The sequence below is a fragment of the Pteronotus mesoamericanus genome, unplaced genomic scaffold (assembly GCF_021234165.1).
Source record: "Pteronotus mesoamericanus isolate MK-2021 breed Mesoamerican mustached bat unplaced genomic scaffold, CSHL_Meso_final contig_94, whole genome shotgun sequence".
NCBI classification, from domain to species: Eukaryota; Metazoa; Chordata; class Mammalia; order Chiroptera; family Mormoopidae; genus Pteronotus; species Pteronotus mesoamericanus.
Window position 1 is genome coordinate 34287044 of NW_026555285.1, and position 9095 is coordinate 34296138.

At 34.8% G+C, this 9095-nt stretch overlaps 1 pseudogene; it reads left to right on the forward strand.

Moving 5' to 3' along the window:
• Window positions 1-7153: 7153 nt before the first annotated feature.
• LOC129081174 (elongation factor 1-beta-like) lies at window positions 7154-7886 on the forward strand (annotated as a pseudogene).
• The last annotated feature ends 1209 nt before the right edge of the window (window positions 7887-9095 follow it).

Consider the following 9095-nt stretch of genomic DNA (forward strand, 5'->3'; position numbering starts at 1 on the left):
TGAAATATGAAGAACTACATCTGTGTTTTAAATATCTTTCATTCAAAATATTAGACATCTTGAGGTGACTATTTGTAATAATTGATGTAGAGGCTATGTAATTATACATATACATATATATTATCATTGATGGGAATTAACCATGCCATCTTTCATGAATTATTTTATATCTTGGAACTCAGTTTTATCAGGCATAAAATTAGAATGTCCAACTCCATCATGATTTTTAGAGAAGAAAACTTGGAAAGAGAGGCAGCTGTATACACAAGAAAACAAAGATCCCCTTTTTGAGAAAAAGAAAGTATGGTTAAAAATTTTAGCAGTAAGAATACGCTTTCGTAAACAGGCAATTAAATGATTTAGAAAATGTTAACCAAGTCTTCTTTTTCTTTTCTCCCTTTCTTTCTTCTTTTTTTTTTCCTTTTAGCTACAAGGATCTAAAACTTCAACCAAAAATAAAAAAGATTTTCCCTTATTTTTATATGCAAAAAACTGAAAAGCATAAAGGTTCAGTGAATTTTTATGCTCCTATATTGACAAACAGTAAAGCTGCCACTTGAAAACGGTTCTCCTGACTTCAAGGTCACTGCCCTCCCCATCTCTTCGTTTCAGGACCTTCCAGCGCACTGGAGATGGCGTAAGTGAGCTTCACTCCAAAAATCCGTGAAGCAGGGGTCAGAAAAAAATAAGACCATCAAGGTAATGGGGACAAAATGCCAAACAACGACATACTTTATTACTTTTCTTTTTATAAAATATAAATATCTAATTTACTGTTATAAATGTGACACTAATATACTGTCTTATGTCAACTATAATTTTAAAATAAATTAGAAATATATTTTATTTCTAGTATATAGTATTAGCTTTCATGTTACTTATTCTTTTTGCTTTTGTATTTTCAAAATATATTAACATTACCTAAATGTCCCTATCAAGTACTATAGTAAGTATGATTTATTTTGATTGAATCAAGTATAACATTTTGTCATATTTAGGATATATATTCTGATCTGTATTATCATACACACAATAAGTTCAAAAAATATATCCTGTTCATTCTGAGTGTTGATTAAAACAAAAAATAAATGATTATTTCAACATTTCAACATTAATATTCTAAACTGGCCATAGAGTAAGAAGGTAAATAAAAGAAATGACTTTAGGAGTGAAGAGTTTTTGAAGAAGTATTTTTTTTATTGTGGTCAATTACAGTTGTCCCCAATTTTTCCCCACCATTCTCCCCTGCCCCACCCACCCCCACCTCCCATTCAGCCCCCCCACCCCCATTGTCTTTGTCCGTGGGTCCTTTATACATGTCCCTTGATGATCCCTCCCCTTCTTTCCCTGTTATCCCTTCCCTCCTCCCCTCTGACCACTGTCAGTTTGTTCTTTATTTCCATGTCTCTGGTTCTGTTTTGCTCACTTGCTTGTTTTGTTGGTTAGGTTCCACTTACAGGTGAGATCATATGGTATTTGTCTTTCACCTCCTGGCTTATTTCACTTAGCATAATACTCTCTATTTCCATCCATGTGGTTGAGAAGGATAGGAATTCCTTCTTTCTGCTGTGTAGTATTCCACTGGGTAAATGTACCACAGTTTTTTGATCCACTCATTTACTGATGGGCACTTAGGCTGTTTCCAGCACCTGGCTATTGTAAATAATGCAGCTATGGACATTGGGGTGCATAGGTTCTTTTGAACTGGTGTTTCAGAATTCTTAGAGTATCATCCCAGCAGTGGAATTGCCATGTCAAAGGCAGTTCCATTTTTAGTTTTTTGAGGAAATTCCACACTGCTTTCCACAGTGGCTGCACCAGTCTATATTTCCAACAGTCTACTAGGGTTCCCTTTTCTCCACAGCCTCACCAGCACTTGTTGTTTGTTCATTTGTTTATGATGGCCATTCTGACAAGCCTGTGAAGTGGTAGCTCATTGTGGTTTTAATTTGCATCTTTCTGATGGCTAGTGGTCCTGAGCATCCTTTCATATGTTTCTGGGCCCTCAGTATGTCTTCCTTGGAGAAGTGAGGAAGTACTTTAAGGCAAGTGAGCAACTACTAGAATGCTAACTAGCTATTAAAAAGATCATAGTATCAATGGAGTTGAAGAAAAATATTTCAATATCTTAAAATTAAAATAATATACATTACATTATACATGTATTTGCATTTCATAATCATAATATATAGTCTTACAATCGCCTAAGGATTCAGCAGCTTGTTTTTTAAAAAACAGCAGTCATTTATTGAGTACTTACTATGTGCCAAGCGCAGTAAAACCTTTTTTTACATGTCATTTCTTTTAATCATTATAACATCATGACTTGCAGCTATCATGACCTCAACATTTCAAATTAGGATACTGAAGTTGGGGGTTGTTAAATTGTTTAAGTTAGTTCTCAGGTATCAAGTAGCAGAGCTAGGATTTTAATGCAAGTGCACTGGATTCAAAAGCTATATTTTGCTATTACACAATATTGCAGTACCACCCACTTAAAGTTAGGTTTAACCTCACTGGAGAAATTTATACCTAGTTATTTGACCTCATTTGAAAACGCTATGTTAGTGAACTTTGGTAGCTAGAGTGCATCCCTGTATCTTTTCGCTGGATTGTTAGGTAGCTGTTAAAAAATCCTGTTAACAATATTTATTAATAACCGAAAGTGTCCATTACACTGACAGAACCAAAGCAGTTCATTGCTCATTTCTTGATTTACTTTTGTTTTGTTTTCAGGGTTTTTAGGTTGGAGTTTATGAGCCCTCATGAGCATTAGGTGTTCTTTGAATCACCTGAGAAAAAGTCTGCATATATATGTGCATGTATGTGTTTCACATGTGAATTTTTATAGATATATTTATAGATATATTCATTTATCTATGTGAATATGTGTTCATGTTAGTTTATTCCTTTGCCGATATAGTCAAACAGATTCCAAAGTGGTCTGAGTTCTCCAGTAGGCTTGGAGTCAATAACTCTATCTCCAAATACCCACTATTAGGTATTAATCAATTCCATCATTATGTTCTTTAGACATAATCAACCAGCAATGAATTTACTAAAATATATTATTATTTAGTTGCCTTTTTCTTCTTTATATGAAATCTTGGAATAAGTTATTGTTAATAGTTGACTTTTGAAATCTTTATGTGAACAGGAATCTTGCTCAGATCAATCAGTGACTCTTAGAAATGAGATTACATAACTAGAAGGAAAAAAACCTTTTCTACCTCATCTATAGCTAGACCAGGGTGGTGGGTTGTATGAACACTGAATCAGGTGCTCATGGGTATTTATATCATTGTTAGCCTCAGTTAAATCTCAGAATGAGCAACAGACATTTCAGAATTGGGTTTGCCAGTAGGTGATGAAGAAAACAGAGAGTTTGCTTTTTTTCTTCTCTTATGCAGAAAAGGAAAAGAAGAAAGATTAGATTAAGTAGATAAGAACAAAGATAATCGACTAATATCATTGCAGACAGGCCAAAGGATTTCTAAGAATAGAGATTAAATTGTAATGTAACAATATTGGTAACTAATATTTCTTGGTTTCTTACTTTGTATGCATTCATTGTATTAATGCCACATGTACTACCATATTCATTCTTTATTATAATTATTTGAGGTAGTGCTTTAATTTTACAAGTATGTGACCAAGGTCATATATGTAGTAAATAGCACAACCAAAGCCTAGATTTGTATTCTTATCCATTTTTTATGTTTTTTTATTGTTGTTCAATTACAGTTGTCCCCACTTCCCCCCATTGCTCTCCTGTGCCCTGGCTGACATTCCTCCCACATTCAGTCCCCCCCCCCCCCCCGCCATTGTCCTTGTCCATGGGTCCTTTATTATGTAACTCCCTTCTAGCTTATCTGCTCTCAGTGTCTGCTCTACAAACAACTAGTAGGAGGAGGAGTAGTAGTAGTAGTAGTAGAAGTAGTAGTAGCAGTGTGTGTTGGCATTCTTGATACTCAAGTTTGCTAGATTATTTTGGTTAAAACTAAAGCAAATGGTTGAGTCCTCTATTTGCTTAGACTACAGTGCAGAGACCAAGAATCACTTTGAGAAGTAATAAAAGAAACACGATCCTAGCAGGCAGAAGTTTGGAGTCAGAAACCTGAAACCAGAGATGACCAAGATAGTGTAAACTCTGGAATTCCCAGAAACCTTGTTGGGTGCTTGAGATTTTCCACATGATGTAGCCTGAAGGAAATGTATCTTTATATTAAGAGGCAGTATTATCTCAGCTGACATCTGAGTTATAGTAGGAATTGCACAACATGGTCTTTGGAAAGTTATGCTTATCTTTACTAATCATCTAGTTAATAATCTTTTCTATATTAATTATCTGGTAATTTTACATCAACATTGCCTGTGTTATAGTTTGAGAAATAATATCATCATTCTTTTCTATTTCTGGTGTACTATTGTCCTTTAGTTTTGAGAAAGGTCCCAGTTTGCTCAAAATAGTCTTTGTTTATGCGTTTTGTCCAAAAAATATTAATAGAGTCCTCTTTGTACAATAAATTACACGATCACCCTATCTTTAAAGCAGCACATTTACTTCTTATTATCTCTGAAGGATTCTTAAAAGAAGTTTATCAGTCTTTAAGTTTTTTAAGTTTACAATGATGCAATCCAATTAGACAAAAGATAGAAACTCATTACTCTAACTTCTCAAATTCTCAAAAATATGACTGTCACATACCTGTAATTGATTTTAAGGTAGATGTGAGAGAACATATCCCTTATATTTATCTGCCACATACAACAGTATAGACTAATGAATAAAGTGTGGGCATTAGATACAATGATATCTGGATTCAATTCTCAGCTTTGGTAATAATTGTAAGAATTTCAGAACTTATTTTAATAAGTCTATTTTTGACTCTATTTATTTAGCCTTAAAATAAAAATGTACTTAGTAAGATTCTTGTGAAAATTAAATTTGGCACTTTATAAAATTATTAGGATTATTTATGATACAAAGCAGGAATAGGCTTTAATAAATGGTCACTTTATTATCTTCTCTCAAGAAATACCTTTGAATGTTAATCAGGTAAATGAGTGTTACATTTGGCTCCAGGAGAATATGAACTTCCCTATTTAAATAAACCCGACACTTCTGTTTACTATTTTTTGTGATATAAAGGTAATTTTTTGACTTAAAAAAGTAAGTTCTACCATTGAATAAATTAATAAAAAACGACACAGAAAATTTCAGAAACAGAAGTAAACACTTTGTATCTATTCACAAATAAATATTTAACTTCTCACACATAGTTTGATGTTTGTTCAAAGGCACTTTTTTCTTTTTGAAACTAATCTGCTTTGAGGGATATTTTCTGAATTTCGGAAAAGTATTCTCAATTTGTAAATATTTGCCTCTCATTTGATTTTCAAATTTTCAGATGAATTGAGGTACCTTTATTTCTGTTAGGTTTCTCTTTTTAAAAACAACCTTATTGAGGTATAATTTATATACTTAAATTCACCCAATTTAAGTACACAAGTTAATAATTTTTAATAAATATGGTACATTGTGAAGTCATCACCATATCCAGTTTTAGAACATTTTTCAACACCCCAATAATATTATTCATATTCTTTTACAGTTAAACCCCACTTCTACACCAATCCCAAGCAAAAATGTTAGCTTTTAAGTAAGCAATCATATTGGAATATTTTCCCCATCCCAAGGCCACTCTGAATCAAGAATGGCATTAGCAATAGAAGATATGACTCTCTTTCATCAAAAAAAATGAATGGGGATGAGAGCAGATTCACAGCTGCATCAGATGGCCCAGGGGGACGGGAAAGCGCTGTGGGCAGGGGAGGCTGCATCGGCTGCCCAAAGCTGAAACACCACAGAAACCCATAACCACTCAGGGTAGCATCAACCTGAAAACTTTTGGTGGCAGTCTCTGCCCCAGTGATTATGGAAGACTCACCCTTGTCTCATAATGCTTTGCGTACAACGTATTATGATCCATAAAATATTTCAAAATCGGTTAGGCCTATAGAATACTATTCAACCTGCATAATTTGCTTTCATTCGACTTACATGCAACCGTATTTGTTCTTTTCCTGAACTTTTTTCCTCAGGATAAAAGATGGATTAAAAACCCTCTAAATTTCGAAGCAAAAACACTTAGCACTTTGACTTAACTTTTACCTTTGCATAGGGCAGCTTTTCTATGTGTCAAAGAGGGTAATAATATTTACCCTACCTGTTTGTTCTTTTTAAAATGTCTTGGTGATATTCAAATGCGGAAACAGCTTGCCATCATTTCTCACCATCTCTCACTTAGACAACAGCTACTAACTTCCTAACGGGTCCCTTTGCCTCTTCTCTTTCTAACTCAAAACCATTCTGTTCTTAACAATCAAGGTGATTTTTAAAAACACAGGTCATACTTAACATTCTCCACAACCTTTCAATTGAGAATAAAATTCTAAATTCTTTCCAAAGTATCAGGGCCACATGTAATCTTACGTGTGTCTACATTTTCAATCTTACCATTTTCGTCTTTGCTCCCATGCTCTGGAAACACTGGCTTTTTATTTTCTTCTCCTCTCAAAAAGCTTTTGGATCTCCTTTTATTCTCATGTTAATTATTATTCATTGTCTATATCCTTCACTGAAATATAAGGTTCCTGAGAGAAGGAAACATGTTTGCCTTTTTCCCTACTGTACTTTAAGTGCTGGTGACAGTGTCTGGCACACAGTAGATACTAAACAAGGAAGTATCAAATGAACCTGCTTTCAGTGCACACATAAGCTACTCTCACAAAAGAAAGGAAGGACAAAAGAATAAGCTCAAGTATTTTTAAGATTTATATGTTAATCTCAATTTAATCTATTTATTTTTTAAAAGCCCCAATTATGTTCAATAGGGGCAATCCCAGCATTGTACTAGGGTTAATACTCATTGTTATATTGATTTGCATCATACAATGCGATATTTACATTTGGTGTGTTTCTCTTATCTCATTCATATGTAAAATGAAACCCCTAAATATCAATGGAATAATACACAAAAGAAAAGTTATAGAAGAGAGCCTTTTTGTTTTTCTACTTCACATTCAGCGCTGACTTGTCCTGTGTTCTTCTTTCCTCTGTGACCACACAGCTCCAGGACCAGTTGACACCATGGGCTTTGCAGACTTGAAAAGCCCTGCCAGCCTGCAGGTGCTCAGTGACTACCTGGCAGACAAGAGCTACGTCGAGGGTTATGTGCCATCATAAGCACATGTGGCGGTATTTGAAGAAGACTCCAACCCACGACCTGCCGACTGGTATCATGCCCTATATTGGTAAAATCACATCAAGTGTTACAAAAAGGAACAGGCCAGCCTGCCAGGAGTGAAGACAGCTTGGGCAAGTATGGCCCTGCTAAGGTGGAAGACACCACAGCAAGTGGAGCTACAGATAGTAAAGACGATGATGGCAGATGACATTGATCCCTCCAGATGTGATGAGGAGGGAGGAGGAAAGCAAAGATGTGAAGAGGCTAAGAGTAGAACGCCTTGCACAGTACAAGTCAAAGAAAGCCAAAAACCCTGCAGTGGTGCCAAGTCTTCCATCTTATTAGATGTGAAACCTTGGGAGGATGAGACAGATGGACAAAATTAGAGGGGCACCTCAGGGACATCCAAGCGGCCAGCTTGTTCTGGGGCCCTCTAACCTAGTTCCAGTGGGTATGCAATTTAAAAACAACAACAACAGCAAAAACAACAAATTTCAAATATAGTGTGTAGTTGAGGAAGATAAAGTTGGAACAGACATGCCGGAAGAGCAGATCACTGCTTTTGAAGACTACATGTAGTCCATGGATGTGGCTGCTTCCATTCAAAAAGATCCAAAATCTATCATGGATCAGTGACCTTAATTAAAACTTGAAAATTAAAGTTACAGAAGAGACGTGGCCCATAAATATAAAGGGGAAATATTGCATCTTAAGGTCTCTATGAGAAAGCTCTACAACTTTGGATGAAGCCAATGAAAAGTCAGCATGAGTGGAACTCTAGGGAACTTTTTATTTGGGTGTGTCTGGAATATATTCAACTATATGCAATAATTATTTCCTATTAACATTTATTTTTTTTATTAAGTTTTCATAGTTTTAAACTTCTTAAAAACTTGGACCTGTAATTATATTATGAACTTGGATAGGGCTGTTTGCTTTCTCCTAAGAAAAATCATGACATATTTCCAGGGGCAAATGTTACTCAGATTTCACACTGACTTTCAACAAATGGGAGTAGAGCTGAGAGAAGGAAAGAGAGAGGCTATAATGGGAATACAGGTGCCATTTTCCCATACACTGAAAAATAATTCTACAACATTTTTACAGTGGAAGACTTTGGATGTTGAGTAAGGAAGCTGTAAAAAAAAAAAAAGTCAGTTGAATAAGTTAATCCTTGCCAAATATAAGGTGTGTTCTTAAGAAAGATATATAAGTGATCATACTTGCCTTGAATTCACAATCCAAGTTGCCCAAAGCTTGTACCTTTCTTAGCTTATCTCTGTGTGTATATGTGCATGCATATATATATTTTATATATATACACACACATTTAAACATGTATATATGTGTGGGGGGTGTATGTATATGTACATACACACATAAATATATGGGAAGGATCATTTCCAATCATCTCTTTTAATCATGTTGAGCCATATGACTAGTCCTGTCCAATTGGCCGAAGTAGAATTAACATGCATCATTTCTAGATCAAGCATCAATTGTAGATTTGAATTCTTTATTCATTATCTTCTTTTATCACAATTACATAAAAATCAAATACTAAAAATGGCATAGGAAAAACTAAAAGACACCTGAACCCCTGATTCACCATTGGGAAGGTGGCTGCCCTGCATTAGTACTTTGTGAATAAGAAACACGATTTTGTATATTAAGCTATTGAGATTTGAGAAGTTTTTGATTATTGAAGAATAATTTTATCAGTCAAGAACTTGCCAGAAAGAAGTTCAGATTGTTCAAATGGAGTACATTTAATACAGAAAATTGGTTGCATAGATGATGTGAGAGTACACAGCAAACCAAAGACAGTAAGGCAACCCAGAGATT